A 16,755-nucleotide genomic window follows, 5' to 3' on the forward strand; every position below is an offset into this window, starting at 1 on the left:
GTTCTTGTGCCAGATACTTTACAGCTCAGTTTTCTCAACTATAAAATGGGAAATAAAATAAAATAAAATGGTAAAAATAACAGCACTTGTACAATCATGAGACAGGTTTTATCAGCACAGTGCCTGTAAAAATAAACTATGGGTTCAACATTACCGTAAAACAAATATTGGGTTATTTAGATCCTATCAGGACGTTTCTAGTTCAAGGTCATTGAAAAATAAATGCTAAGACTTTTTTTTATAAAGCCTCTTAGTGGAAAATTTTGTTCATTAGATTATACTTCTCATATGGAAGTTCTGTTTCTAGCCAGAGTTTTCATATAAAAGCATTATATACTATAGAATATTTAGGCCTTAAATATGTTTTTATTTCTCATATTAGTTCAAATGTGCCTCATCTAAAAGGTAAAACAAGTAGAGCAGGATTCACCTTTATATCCTGAAATCATTGGTAGAGTTCCAACTTGTTGCAGATTCCTCTCCACTCTTCTCTCAGATACCTACCCTTTCTACACTCTCCTCTAGGTCTTTTTTTTAAAATTTTTTATTTTATTTTATTTTTTTTCCTCTAGGTCTTTTTTTGAGAGAATAGCAGCCAGCAGCAATGAAATAAAGTTTCAGGACCTATATTTTTAGTACTAATTCCTTCAGCCCTCTTCCACAATTGTCAGTAGCCAGAGAACCCTATTTCTGTCAAGAGAGCTCCCCAGAACTACACTCTCTATCCACCTACCCCAGGAGGGTGCCAAAAGCCTCACAGCGTACGTGGCAGTATAATCCCAGTTATACTACTGTGTATCTCCTCCAAATTCTAAGGTTTATTTCAATTTGAACACCTTTCCTTACCTCTAACCCTAGCTCTTGCCTAATTTGCTTCTATTCCCCTCCTGTCTTATTTGAATCTCTGGATTATGGCCTCTTGCTTTAAATGCTCTTCCAGTTGTTCACTTCCTGGCATGACCTCTGAACACAGATTTTGGCTTACATACTGGAATGCCACCACTGCATATGTCCTCTTGTTTGACGTGACTGTCTAATTTAGTTGTGCTGTGTCTTCATTCTTTAAAGGAATCTTCCAAAAGAACTGTTCTGCAGTACCTTGCTCAAGCTATTCCATTCCTAGGTTTAGCCTACCTCCTCTTGTGGAGAATCATTAACTAGAGTTGATGATCAGTCTCTTTACCTGAATCTTCTTCCCCCCACACTGTAATCATGGTTATTTCCCAAGAGCGTCCTCTTTTTCTATTTTCACTGCCGTAGACTAACCCATTTATTAGCCTCCCCCAAATTCTGCTATTTTGGTTTGATTTTAGTAGTCAACGGAAGAGGTACATCCACTGTCTCACAGAAAGCAGACACATAGAGGTGAAGATCATATGCAGAACAGAAAACTGAGAATGAGAGAGAGAACACTGTCTCACAGAAAGCAGACACATACAGGTGAAGATCATATGCAGAACAGAAAACTGAGAATGAGAGAGAGAACACTGTCTCACAGAAAGCAGACACATACAGGTGAAGATCATATGCAGAACAGAAAACTGAGAATGAGAGAGAGAATAAAGAGACATTGGTCTTACAGTCATTCATCTCACCCAGTATTTATTTTTTATTCAATGTTTTTCACGTTTTGCTATTTCCTTATGAATTTAAGTTCTTTACGTTAATAGGCTTTCCCTCTTGTGAATTCTCTGATGTTGACTAAGGTGTGAGCTCTGACTGAAGGCTCTCCCACACTCACTGCATTCATAGGGTTTCTCTCCAGTGTGGATTCTCAGGTGTCGAATAAGGTGTGAGCTCACTCTGAAGGTTTTCCCACATTCACTACATTCATAGGGTTTCTCTCTGGTGTGAATTCTCTGATGCAGGATAAGATGTGAGTTCAGGCTGAATGCTCTCCCACATTCTTTGCATTCAAAGGGTCTTTCCCCAGTGTGAATCCTCTGGTGTCTAGTAAGATCTGAGCTCCCCCCAAAGCCTTTCCCACACTCATTACATTCATAAGGTCTCTCTCCAGTGTGGATTCTCTGATGCCTAATAAGCTTTGAGCTGTGTCTGAAAGCTTTCCCACATTCATTACACTGATGGATTTTCTCTCCACTGAAAATTGCTGCATGTTTAATAAGGTTTGGGCTCTTGAGAGATTTTCCATATTGGTGAATTTTTTCTCCAGCATAAATTCTTTGATGCTTAATAAAATCTGAATTCCATTTGAAACTTTGGTCATAGGTACTGTGTTTACAAGATTTCTGGTGTGAAAATTCATTTGAGTTCAGATTTAAGCTTCTCTCACAACCATCATGGCTTATTATTTCACCTGTAAGTGTATTTTTGTGGGTGAGAATTTTACTAAAACCTCCATCCTGAGCTGATGATGGTTTTTGAGACTCCCCTGATTCTTTTTCCTGTTGTCTCTTTAACCTGCCTGTAGACTTACAGATGTCTTGAGGCTCAGCAGGTCCTTCTGACACAAATCCTGAAATTCTTCCTGATATAATTCTCTGCGATTCCATTCTCTCATAAATTTCCAGCTCTGGCATGGATCCACTGTTTTCACTCTCATTGTCTAAAATAATGATGAAAAAATAAAGGGGTAAATACCTGTTTGCTGAGCTGATAGACAATAAAACTTTGAGGTACACGCAAGATGGTTATCTATTGGTACTTCATTTGGCCACTCTAAAAATGTGTGGCCTTTGGAATGAGAGGACTGATGGATGAGGATACAAAAGAAAGAAAAATTGGTAAAAGCACGTAATTTATGCAGTGGTTGGCAGAGAGAGGAAACAGACATCCGAGGATGAGCAGATACAACAGAAAAGATTAGGAAGAGGATCACCACCAGCAAGAATGGGGGTGGGGAACAAAGTAAGTAGAAGGACTATGCAATGTGACACAGAGGGCTCTTGAGGAACTTTGGGTCTATGATATTTCTAGTGTTAGGCTTAGAGGATGAAAGGGAGGCACCATCGCAAAGAGAGCAGATGAGGACATAGATGCATTGAGAAAAGTAAAGTTATAATGACTCTGAGGTATGTATGTGGTGGGAGAAACCTCCATCCATCTATCCATCCAATCCACCCTTCCATTTCTTCTTCATCATTCATGGATAATCAAATTCTGTCATTTCTGCTAAATGTCCCCTATATACCTCCCTTTCTTTACATTTCTGTTACTATAGAATCTCACTGCTTCCTGTTTAGATAACTGTAACAGCCTCCTTGCTGTTCTGACTCTGAGCTATTCTTCTTCCCAGTCATCCTAAATACCCTTACCAGACTAATTGCCATTAAACCCAGCCATCCTGGGACTTCCCTAGTGGTGCAGTGGTTAAGAATCCACCTGCCAATGCAGGGGACGTGGGTTCCAGCCCTTGTCCGGGAAGATCCCACATGCTGCGGAGCAACTAAGTCCGTGCACTACAACTACTGAGCCTGTGCTCTAGAGCCCGCGAGCCACAACTACTGAGCCCATGTGCCACAGCTACTGAAGCCCGTGCACCACAACTACTGAGCCTGTGCTCTAGAGCCCACGAGCCACAACTACTGAGCCCATGTGCCACAGCTACTGAAGCCCACGCACCTAGAGCCCACGCTCCACAACCAGAGAAGCCACCACAATTAGAAGCCCGTGCACTGCAACAAAGAGTAGCCCCAGCTCGCTGCAACTAGAGAAACCCCACGCACAGCAACAAAGACCCAATGCAGCCAAAAATAAAACAACAACAACAATAACAACAAAAAACCCTGTCATCCTCTTACACCCTACTCAGAAACCCTTAATCTCTTCTACGACACATCTTGAGCTCTTCAGACTGGTTTCCAGGACTATGATCTAGTCCTCAAAATTCCTACCTTCTAGCTCATCAGCCATATACTGTGCTCATGACTCTATATTATGCTGGAATCAAGTAGCCCCTCTTTGTTATAGGGTGTCCTTTGTCTAGAATAAGCTAGGCAGTAAAGGGGGTTAGGCAGTGCTGGTCTTAGGGTGGGAAAATTTACAATTTTAGGTGGGGTGAACGGAAATGTTTCCAGAGAAAACTTGAAAGCAGAATTTGGGTAATTAAAAAAAAATTACTGTAATTTACTCTTGGGTTTATTTTTGGGACCATATACACATAAAGTGATATTGAGTCCATGAACTTTTTATACAATGAGTTTTCGAACAGCAATGAGGATTCTACGGAAGTAGTCAGTGCAAGTATGGCCAACTTTCTATAAAAACATAAAAGAGCTTTGTAAAACCAAAAGTAAAATAAAAAAAGGCAACAATATGGATCTTGTTCTACGTATCTGTGAATTATATTCTATTTCTGAGTATATCATCACATATTTGCCTCTTTTTCTCTGTCATTGTACGTGCTTCTCTATGAACATGTTTTGTTTCTGTGTATGTGTTTCTTTCCCTTTTGCTTCTTTTCTCATTCCCTGAGATCTCAACTCATTCATTTTCTTTCCTTTAACTTGCTCATAACATGAAAAATCCATGTTTTAGAAATATTATGGATAAAGAACAAATGAAAAAAAGGAGACATTTTGGATAAGAAACAAAGTTTTCTCTCTCTTTTTCTGGTTGGCCAATGACACACAAGAAAAAAGTTCTCGATTTCTCATGAAGTAATAAAGGAAAGGACCATCTGCAGTTATGAAGACTAATATGAGAAGGGAGGTTCACTGTCCCAGTTCTTCAGGGACGTGCACCACAGAGAGTATTGTCCCTTACCACGGTCCAGTAGGAGTTGGGGTTCTGAAGAACCATGAAGGACCTTGGTGTTCACTGGCTGGAACTGGACACTAAGTGGTGGTCCAGGAGGTGCCACATTTCTCCTGAATAGTTCTTGTCCATGTCCACAGACTGGAATCTGAGAAAAACAAAGTACATTTGAGCTTATGAGAGAATCCCTGTTGGAATTAAACACCTTCCAAAACCAAAGAGAGCCTCCTGTAGTATTGGGTTGGCCAAAAAGTTTGTTCGGATTGAACAAACTTTTTGGCCAACTCAATAATATAAAACTGGGGAAGGAAGAATTAAGTCTGACTCAATTATAAAAGGTAGTATGGTACCAAACAGAGAGGGAAGGAGACACAACTGCATACTGAACTACAACTGCATACTGAACTACGAGTTCCTACAAAGCTCACTAGATATCAATCTCAGGCCCTTTTCTCCCTTTGTGGGACTCCACCCATCCTGGAGGTCTTAGATCTCCCATCCCCTTTGTACCTGGAGTACTGCTTCATCAGTGCCTCTCTCTAAATCTTCCAGTATGGTCACTGCCTCCTCTCCAGTCTCTGGGTAATGTTCTTGCACCCAAGCCTGTAGATCCCCTGGCAGGATGGTCAGGAACTGCTCTAGCACCAGTAGCTCCAGGATCTGCTCCTTGGAGTGGGTTTCTGGCTTCAGCCACTGACAGCAGAGCTCTCGCAGCTGGCTCAGTGCCTCGCGGGGTCCTGGGGAATCCTGGTAGCAGAACTGCCTGAACAGCTGTCGGCAGAGCTCCTGCCTGAGGGGATCACTTCTCTGTAAGCAACTGTCCTGCTTCCAGACAAAATCTTCCTCTTCAATCTTCACTATCAGAAGTCCTTCATCCTTTTGAAGGTTCTGAGCTGCAGCTTTCTTTGATTCTGTTGTCATCTTGAGATAAAATGTATGATCAGAATCCCACTTCTGCTCTGTGAAAGGCCTTTTTTAGTTTAAAGAGCTCTCCTGAGGGATAAAAAAATTGTTATTACTGTCTAGGAAGACAAAATATCACATCATAGAAATAGTTATTCTTCATTATACACTTAAAAGCACTGAAATACCTGTTTTGTGGAATACAACTGTTGCAAATTTCTACCTAAAAGCAGCTTAAAAATTTATTTTAAAAATAAGATAATTTAAATTACAAATATTAAATATAAGACAATATAAATATAAGGCAATATTAAATGTTAACTTGTCATATGCAATTAAATTATTTATTAGTCATAAAGAAAATAACCATCAAAACAGAAAAATGACAGACGTGCTTCACAAAGTTGGAGATGGAAAAGAGCACAGTAGGTTACAATGGTCAGGAGAAGCTTAATTAAAAAACTAACTTCTGATGAATGTATAGGATTTGAATAGGATGTGGGAGAAAGAAATAGGAAATTACAAGCAAGGAACAGCTTGAACAACTGGTTAATGGTAGGAACACAGAAGTGGGAAAGCAAAATGTCAGTAGGTTTGTATAAGGAAATTACAGAGACAAAGCCCCTATTGAAGAAAGCTTCAAATGTCAAGTTCATGAATTCAGAGTTTATCTTTTAGGCACTGGGGAGCCAACAAAAGCTTCTGAGCAGAATGGCCTGACAAATACTGTTTGTGGAGATATATTGTTTATTTCTAGGATGGACCACAATATGAAAAGATAGAAACATAAAGAGGCTACTATACTCATAAAAGTGTGGGGGAAATACAAGCTTAGAATATTATAACTATCTATTCAGAATGTGGAACTAGGATTACTTATAAATCTCTTAAATAATAAAATAGGGCAACTTTTCTTGACAGCCAGAGGTTAACAATTTCAGTCAGTGTAACTAGCTTCTTCCCCAAAAGTCTCAGGTAGGTTTCCTTTTGTCCCAACAATTCCTTCTCTGCCTTTCTGGTTTCATGGCTCAGTCTATGTCCTGGACATTGAGGCCTATCATATCACCAGTAAATTATAATAAACCAGCACCAGTCTTTTGTTAGTCTTTTTGTTAGATATGAGTTCCTCAAGTCTTATCAGCACTTTGGAATGGTCAGTCTGGTGTCTGGACTGAAAAACTGAATAAAGGAATTGAGAGGTAAAGCCCCAGAGTACAATAGCAAAATACAAGTACCAATCTTTCATGTCCTTCTACTCAACATTTCACCAAGCTGACTACTGACTCTTGCACAGACATGTACATTATTAAGAATCTTAACACAGCAAAGCATTGGGCTAGAAGTTATATGGCAGTGGTTTCCAAGAAAGTCTGAATTCAGAGCTGAGCTCACTGCCTAACTGTCATGTGGGAACTTTGTTAGAAACAGATTCCTTGGCCCTGCCCCTGGAGATGCTGACCTGGTTAGTATGGCGTATGCCTAGATATCCTCTATTCTGATGTACAGATATAAGAAATTTAAAAAATAGTATTTGAGTTTGCAAGGAGTTTACAAAATAGTTGGAAAGAAATGACATAAAACACACATGGATGCAAAACATTTAAATAACAAAACAAGTTTCACGTGACACACACATTGAAAATGTTTGATAAATGTTGAAAGCCGAAGTACTAAACAAATTGCATGGTAGAGACACTGAATATCTTAATAGCTCTGAGGTAAGGAAAGAATGTGTGTGTATGTGTGCAAATATTTCCTACAGGTGGTGGGGCTTAAACTGGACAATAAAGGATGAGAAAGATCCAGAAAGGCAAAAAGGAAGGGAGAGCAAAGAATTGAGGAAGTGGGAAAGAACAGCAGATTGATAATGAGACCAGCTTGCAGGGTGTAATTGGAGTGACTAAGAATTGCACTACCTCTGATAAGGAATTCACCAACTCTACTCTGAGTTCCTACAGTTCCTAAAACAACATCTGTGGATGCAACACATATTAACCTGTATTATTTTTAGTCATTTGGCTGTTTTCTTTTTCTTTTTTTTTCATCAATTGACTGGAGCTCCATGAGGTTAAGGACCATGCATTATTAATATTTATTCTTAAGTTCCCACATTTGTTGATTTATTGGATAAAAATGTAAATTAGGAAATTTGAGTTTCCTAATTGCTTTGTGTTTTGGATATTCTGTATTTTAGATGATGAGACGTCCACTTAGAAAAACATTTCCAACAGATATTAAGAGATTTTAATGGAAAGGAGTTAGGAATGGAAATACAAATTTAGATAAGATCCATGGAAAGGGCAGTTAAAGATAAATATTGAGGATAATTCTCCAAGAGTATGAAATGAAGATCACAGGCTCAGATTGAACCTTGGAAAGCAGAGTTTGAGGGGGTGAAAGTAAGAACAAAATTTAGCAATGATAGAGGAGGAAAATGGGGGGTTAGAGCTATGGTATATATATCAGTCTCAATCTTTCATAATTTATTGGGACATTCTTTTGATATAGAGACCTAAGTTCACTTCTTGTTATGTTTTCTAGATGTGTTAAGTGTTTACCAGGTAGTGTCTTAAATCTTTATGGGCATTATCTCATTTAGCTTAGGAAGGTGAACAGTAAAGTAGGCCTACAGAATCCACAATTCCTAGCTTAAACTTAAATTATCATGCTAAGCAGCTGATTCTACAACATATGTTATCTCCTCACAGAGCTGAAAGCTCTGTCTTCAGATGTTTAATCACTTCTCATCCACTTAAAACAGTCCACAACTCTAGATAAAATCATCTAGTTCTCAAGGATTTGATATATACCCCCTAAAGCTGGGTTTCAAATGTCTTACTAACCTCAAGCTAAAAAAACATTTATTGAGCATCTAGTGCTTTACAATCATTGTGCTGGAGCAGAGTTACAAAAATAGCTAAGCAGATATGTAAACAAATGCCATTAGAACAGAGAGTAGGTAGTAATTAGTTACGTTGGGAAAGGTGGAAGTTTCGTAAAGTGCAGGTTTCTTGTTGGATGAGTAGGTTCCTGGTGAATGGGTAGGTTCTGGGTGTGTACGTTGGGGTAGGAGGAGGACGGGGGTGGGGGGGTAGTTTTGTCGGCGGAGGGATGGCAGGGGAAATCCAGTAGAGGTCACAGAGCAGGGGATTCACAGCTCTCACAGCACCTTGTGTTTCTCAAATTGAGGCACTTTCCAGTCTTACAACTGCCTGATTTGCTGTCTTCTTTCTCATTCTAGAACGAGATATTGGTTTCAATATTGGCTTCGCGGCCTCCCCGCTACACAGGAAACACTCACTAAATATTTACTGCGTGAGTAAATTTCATGAGGATGCCGGGCTGTCCCCACTTTTCCTGCGAAAAGGCAGATTACTCCTTCCATGAGAAGCAGGAGTCAGGGGCGGACCGTGGGGCAGTTTTCTTCTGGCAGAACGCAGCCGATCCAAGACAGATGCCAGCCTTCCTCGCCTTGCCCGACTGGGTCAGGCCACTCCTCTTACCAGTGACCCTACAATCTCCGCAAGCAGGAATGCCCGAACAGCCCCCCAACCACGCCCTCTTAGCCCTCAACGATGACGTCACGCGCGGCGGAGGTAACTATGGAAACCCCTGTCCTTTCCCGAAATAGGAGGGCGCGAACGCTCTCCCAACGCCAAACCTAGTTCCACCTTTCCTCGGGATTCCTCTGAGGTCCCGGTCCAGAGCGCCACAGGGTTGCTGCAATCCCGAAGGGAACATGATAGGGACTGGGTGTTTAAAGGGGACAAAGGGCCGGACATCTGAGGCCCCAGAGCCGGACTCACCTCTCCCACAGGGCTGGTTCCGATCGGACACTTCCGGTGGAAGGACGGAGCTGCAATACCCACCAAGGCGTCCTTCCACACAGACTTTTGAGGCTGCGCAGAAGGAGACGGGCCGGCTTTGGACTGCGCTTCCCAGAAGCCTTCGGATCTCCTCAGGAGCCGGGACTCCATTTCCCAGGCGTCTTCGCTACGGTCTTGAAGTCCTCAGACTTTGAAGGAGAAGGCGTCTTTTCTTCTCTTTGTAGTAGTAAGCTTGCCTCTTCAGCTCCCATGCGGGCCTCATCCTTGACTTCATCCCATTTCAGTATGGGGCCGTGAAATGGAAGCCCACGCAGCAGGAACGCGGCTCAAACTTCACCTTTGGACTTATGGGAAACTTTTCCCAAATCCTTGGTTTGTCCCCCAACCCGGGTGGACCGCAGATATGCAAAACGGGGTTAATCGTAACGCCTGGCTTAAGACTTTGCATTACCCTAAATTGTGAACATTCTTTAATCCATTACCAAATCTATAAGAACCAGAACGTTGACAATAACCTAACCTTTACTACAACTCTTTCTCGTCTCCCTCCGTATTTTGTGTCCCCTTACTTATTGAAAAGATAGTTCTGCTTGATACATACACATGGCCAAACAATATAGGCTTTTAATTTTAGTTGTTTTTGGTCTAAAAGGCATCATGTCACAGGTAATCTGAATTTGCTTCTTTTCACTCAATATGTTAAGATATACCCATATTGTTGAGTTAAAATTCATTTTCATTACTGTATAATATTCCATTTGTGAATATAGCATTGTGTTCATCCTTTCTCCTAAGATGGGTTGATAACACCATTATCTCTCTTTTGGAATACCGCAGTAAACTCTTAAGTGAGCCCTCTGCTTCTGCCTGTCTCCCCCACAGCCCATTCTCAGTAGAGCAGCCAGAGTGATATTATTTTTGCTTTTTTAAATCAGAATATCATTTTTCCCTCATGTGGAACTTCTACCATCCTCTCGTGTTGTATGTTTGCTCTCTCCTCTCTCTCTCTTTTTTTTTTTCATTTATTTTTGGCTGCATTGGGTCTTTGTTGCTTTGCGCAGGCTTTTTCTAGCTGTGGAGAGCGGGGGCTACTCTTATTTGTTGTCATGCATGGGCTTCTCATTGCGGTGGCTTCTCTTGTTGAGGATCCTGGGCTCTAGGCACGTGGGCTCAGTAGTTGTGGCTGGCAGGCTCTAGAGCGCAGGCTCAGTAGTTGTGGCACACGGGCTTAGTTGCTTTGGACCAGGGCTTGAACCCATGTTCCCTGCATTGGCAGGCGGATTCTTAACCACTGTGCCACCAGAGAAGTCCCTGTAGGTATTGTTTAATAGGCACAGAGTTTCCGTTTTGGAAGATGAAAATATTCTGGACATGGATGGTGATGAAAGTTGCACAAAAATGTGATTGTATTTAATGCCCCTGAACTGTACACTCAAATATGGATAAAAGGACAAATATTATACTATATATTTGTTATCACAATTTAAAGAAAACAGCATTCAAAATACATTTTCCTTAAAAATTATTTGGATTAGAAAAAGTTCTTAGCATTGCAAATAAACAAATAAATAAAATTATTTTACATTTAAAATTAGTAAAATTATTTCTTATTCTAAATGAATTATTTGTATATTTTTAATAATCACAAAGGAACTAAAAATAGCTTAGTTATAGAATTTCCCTGCAAATCATTTTTACCAGTATAAAATTATACACCAGTATACCAGTATAAATACCAGTATAAAATCAAACCTAACTATAAAATTAATTGAATCAATTAATCCTTCATTAAGAAAAATTAAAAGCTATTTCAATTTTATTTCTTTTCTATGTTCTCAGAATTCACCTAATTTCACTGACATTGGGCTTGATATGCACATTTGATTCTAAATATCTGATATATCATTTATTTGGACCTTTAGCAATGAATTCATTTTCAATGAGGAAAGTATTATCTTATGTCCAATGTACTCTATTAGCATTTTGCTTCCATTTACTCTTTTAATGATACTTATTTCTAACAGGAAAGGGAATGGAAATCAGAACTTGACAAATCAGATTTATTTCTCTTATCAGTTAGCATTATTTTATGGCAAAAGTGCATGGTATTCCTGCAATGTTTTAAGGAGAAACATGATAAAAGTACTTTTCAATTATTGTATTTTGTAAATGTATAATGTATTGGTAGAAGAAAACAAGGGAGAAAAAGGGATAGAAGCACAGTTAAATATCTATAATGTGAATGAATCACTAAACAATCCAAAGAACCAACTGATATGTAAGCACATGTTACTTTCTCAGCACTTTGATGGCTCCTAAAGATGACATGGTAAGATGTACAATGTGGTAATCCAATACTTATGGTATAGACTATGTTCTCTTAAGAAGACTAAAATGGGGGCTTCCCTGGTGGCGCAGTGGTTGAGAGTCCGCCTGCCGATGCAGGGAACGCAGGTTCGTGCCGCGGTCCGGGAAGTTCCCATGTGCCACGGAGCGGCTGGGCCCGTGAGCCATGGGCGCTGGGCCTGCGCGTCCGGAGTCTGTGCTCCGCGACGGGAGAGGCCACAACAGTGAGAGGCCCACGTACCACAAAAAAAAAAAAAAAAAAAAAAAAAAGAAGACTAAAATGCAGTGAAACTATTTGCAAGAAACATGTATGAAACAAAAAAAAACATTGGAAATCATTAAAGATGTTATATAGTGCACTATGTATATTATACATATATAATATATATATAATATAGCACTAATTGATTTTCACATGTTATACCATGTGATAAACCCCACATGGTTATGATATGTCATACTTTCTATGTAACACTAGATTAAATGTGCTAATGACTATTTAGGATTTTTATATGTATTTTTATGAGCTATCTAGCTCTAATTTTCTTGTAATGTCCTTGTCAGAGTTGGTATCCAAACTATGGTGACTTTATAAAATGAGTCATAAAATTGTATCAGTTATCTATTTTCAGAATAACTATGTAAGAAATAATCACAAAATCCTGGGGCATACAAAAATAAGATGAAAAATTATCTGATAATCTGATTTATAAGCATTTATTGAGCTATCTTCTCATGGTTTTTAATTTAAAATCGCAGTGAGTATAAACACATCTACACACACATACACAAGCATATGTGTAATATTTATTTCTCTTGGAAGAAGTTTAAGCACCATAGCTAAGAAATATACAATTGTGCACAGTGGGTTGAATCCTCATTTCTACCTGAACCTCCACCTGTTCTATGTAAAAGATCTATAAGGATGAAGCACAGATTAGTGAAAGGAAGAATCTATAGAGAATGAAAATGAAACGTTTCTGCTATTTTTATTATGGAGAATATTCTGTTATTCCCAGGAGATGGCAGAACAGTTACAATATATTTGGTTATTCCTACTTCATATCTAAGTGAGTAAACTAAACTTTTTAAATTGTATTAGAAATTAAGTAAAAGGTGATGCTGGGCCATCATAATGTAATTAAGGACATAGTGACCTTTTTTCCCTTGAGATCTGACACTCATTATTCCCTATAACCTATAATATTGGTTCCAAATTTTCTAGAGAAGAATGCTATGAAACTTATTCCTTGTGGGAAAAAAAAAGGGAAATTTTGAAAAGAATTAGGGGGGGTACTTTTATCTTTTTAAAAGACAGTTTTCTGTAGCCAATATGTTACATAGTAAAAAATGAAACAAAAATGAAAGAAAGAAAAGAAAAGGTGCAAAGGAGCAAACAAAGGATATGATTCAGGTTCTCAAATTATGAATTGTTTTCTAGGAAACAGGAAAAACATTTAACTGAGAAAGAAAATGCAAGCAATAAAATTCTACTTTTTAAAGTTTTAACTTTGCAAATATATTAAATGTAAAACCGTATGCAGAAGAAGCTGCAATGATATAATTACCAAAGAGTATGCTGTTGGGGGCTCTGGTTCAAAACAGAATGCGCACTCAGATCCTGTTGACACCAAACACAAACAAAATCCCTACAAACACACTTTCATAAAGGAAAGTTCTTGAATGTCCCTCGGATTGATTTCACCTCATCTGTAAAGACTTCTACCCTGTTCACATGAGGATATCTCACAATCCTTTGAACTGTCATAAATAATTGCATTGTATTCTTAGGCATCACTTCCTAGGTGTCTCTTTTCCCTAAAACTTAAGTCACTTGAAATTTGGGACTGTTTTTTCTTCATCATTCATTTTGTCACTCCCCTGTGCCTGGTCTAGGGCTTCAGAAACCCTGGATCTCCGTAAAGTTGAATGGTAATTATATATTTTATATTTAGAAGGTACAGATAGTCATGTATTCAATTCCTAATTTCATTCTTTATCAGCTGAGTGACTGGGGGCAAGTGGTTTAACCTTTCTGCTCCCTCAGCTAAAAACTTGGGACAAGAATCCTGGCCTTGGAGGTTCTTCTACAGGTGCTCAGGGAAGTAAGTACTGGGCATGTAACAGAAATGATCTCAGCAGATGATCTGATTTTGTGAATTAACATTCTGCTTTCAAATACCTTCAATATACATTACCTGCTAAAGAGAAATGCCCATTGCCTTTGGATCAATTCTGTTTTCTGGGTCTCAGTTTCTCCTCCTGTAAATGAAGGAAGTTAGGCCAGATCTCATCCATCCCAGGAAGCCTTCTTTCTGAGAAATTTTTCCTCGGTGCCACTGAGGTGTGACCAGACCATAAGTCCTAAGTGGCGTTATTCTTTTCTCTGACCGGCTTGTAGCTGGAGGACTAGCCCAGTCACCTGTCTCCCAGGACTTGGGGACCCCAAACCGCAGAAGAGATCCAAGGGCCACCTTCATGCTCACCCCACAGGACTCCCACACCGTTTCCTGATGTGGCTCAGTCCAGCTCCTGCCTCTCCAAATCCAACTTCAGAACGTTGGTTTGATGATCGAACGGTCATTCTAGAGAACTAAACGGCCCGTACAGTCATTGCAACGGTCAGGGCGTGAGTTTTTGCTTCAAGTGACGGGTCAGGGCGTGCTGGAGGCAGGTTGGGGGCGCAAGGGTTCTTTCCACTCTCGCTGTGGGACAAGCCTCTGCCTACTGCGCTGGCTCTGGTCCAGCCTCAGTTCCTCTCCTGGTTGTGCTCCGACCCACGTGATGCTGGCAGGTCTCTCCTGGCGCTTCTGATTGGCTGCCCACCTCACTCGGTTCCCTGACCCTCTCACATCCATCCTTGCACCATCCTTTCTTACCCTAGCTGCTAGGTAACACCGTGCTCATGGAGCCTGGTGTTGACCTCCGCCTTTTTTCTTGAGCTCATACATTAGATACTTAGATATTTGTTAACCTGTCCCTGCTCTTTATGTTTAATTCTTCTGTTGGTTTAATTACTATAGTTTATAAGAAATCTTACTATCAAATCAGCCAAGACCAACTTTTTCTTTTTTGTCAAAATTGTACTGTTCTTTTGTTGGCTCTTCACATTTCCCTAGGAAGGTGTTCAGAGAATGCCTCCCCAAAATACCCATGCTGGCATAAGGATTATTTTGAGCTGAAGGCAATTGAGAAGAAGCAGACAGAAAAACTCTCCTCTCCCACTCTAGCAGGAAGGGCAGGAGGATTCTTAATCACCAGAGACAACTCTAGACTCATCAGCCCAGAGAAGGCATAGAGTTGGATCCTACCACCATAGTGCCATATAAACATTTTGTCACCCTAAAGATTTCCTTGTGTGGCCCCCTGCAATAACCCTTTTGAGTCACGGCCCCTTACAAGATTAAGAAGGAATGCTATCTTTTAAGGAGTTGTCTTGGTGCTGGGAGAATGTTTCTCTTTATGGTTGAGCAGGTTTGGCGGATGCATCAGGCAGGTGCACAACGCACAGTGGAGGGGAGGGAGGAGGCCAAAGGGCAGAGAAAATTTTTTATGTTTAAATTTTTCTTGTCTTGCTGTAAAATGTGAATTTTATTTCACATTACTAAGTCCAGATTTGATTTTTTTTTTTTGGATAGTCTAACCCTTCAGACGTTTGCAGAGCTTGTGGTCAGAGTGCTGTCTCTACTGCTATCGCTGTACTATTGTCCCTACAGGTTCAAAATGATGTCACTTGTGCTAAAGCTCATGATACTAAACCTAGACTTTAATATCTGACTTTGCTGCTTCTGCCTTCCCCAGAAATCTTATTCGACCAGCTTGGAATTTTCTGGTCAGCACTAATGAGGTAATCTGTCACATGGGCCCTCTCCATTCCTCCCCCTCTCCATAGGAAGAGGAAATCTGCATGATAAAGACCTCTGCTATTTCCCAACCCCCTCCCCCACCAAAAGAATGTCCTGGCCCAAAATAACATTTTCTTTTCTTTCGCTAATGGCTTCTTTGCCCCACCTTCCTTTGTATAAAAGCCTTCCATTTTGTACCTCCTCAGAGAGCTCTTCTAGTTGTTAGATGGGATGTTGCTCTATTCATGAATCACTGAATAAAGCCAACTAGATCTTCACATTTACTTAGTTGAATTTTGATTTCTTCTTTTTTTTTTCTTTTAAAACTGCAAAGGTCCCCTTTCTCCTATCATGGTAGTTACTCTCTCCTCCTCTCACCCTTCCCTCCTCCAAACCCTGCAATAATCCACTTGAATAGAGCCTCTCCTTACTGAGTCTGGATTAGCATTTTATTTGACAATATATCCTGGATGAAAAAGTCTTTTATCAGATAAGTTAGTTGTAAATATTTTCTGCCTGTCTGTGGCTTGTCTTTAAATTCTCTAAACTGTGTCTTTCACCAAGCAAAAATTTAAAATTTTGATATAATGCTGAATTGTTTGCTAACATTTTCTTTAGAATTTTTCTAGCTATAAAGGAGATTAGCCTATAATTTTCCTTTCTCTCTCAATCTACTTTAGATATCCTTAAAATCTGGAGCATTTTCCCCCTTGCTTCTTTTTTTTTTTTTTTTTTTTTTTGTGGTACGCGGGCCTCTCACCGTTGCGGCCTCTCCCGTTGCGGAGCACAGGCTCCGGATGCGCAGGCTCAGCAGCCATGGCTCACGGGCCCAGCCGCTCCGCGGCATATGGGATCTTCCCAGACCGGGGCACGAACCCGTATCCCCTGCATCGGCAGGCGGACTCTCAACCACTGTGCCACCAGAGAGGCCCTTGCTTCTTTTTAAAAAGAGTTTGTGTAAGGCTATGTTCTCTCCTATGAGGTGGTTAGAAGGAAGAGGGGACTTGGGTCATGTCACTGTCAGGAAGAAATTTTCTTCTACTCTTCTAAGTTCTTGTGGCTGGTCTAAGAATTAAATTGACATGACACAGATTAAAAGTGTAACAGGGAAGAACAAA

Source organism: Hyperoodon ampullatus, assembly GCF_949752795.1.
Source record: "Hyperoodon ampullatus genome assembly, chromosome: 10".
Lineage (NCBI taxonomy): Eukaryota > Metazoa > Chordata > Mammalia > Artiodactyla > Ziphiidae > Hyperoodon > Hyperoodon ampullatus.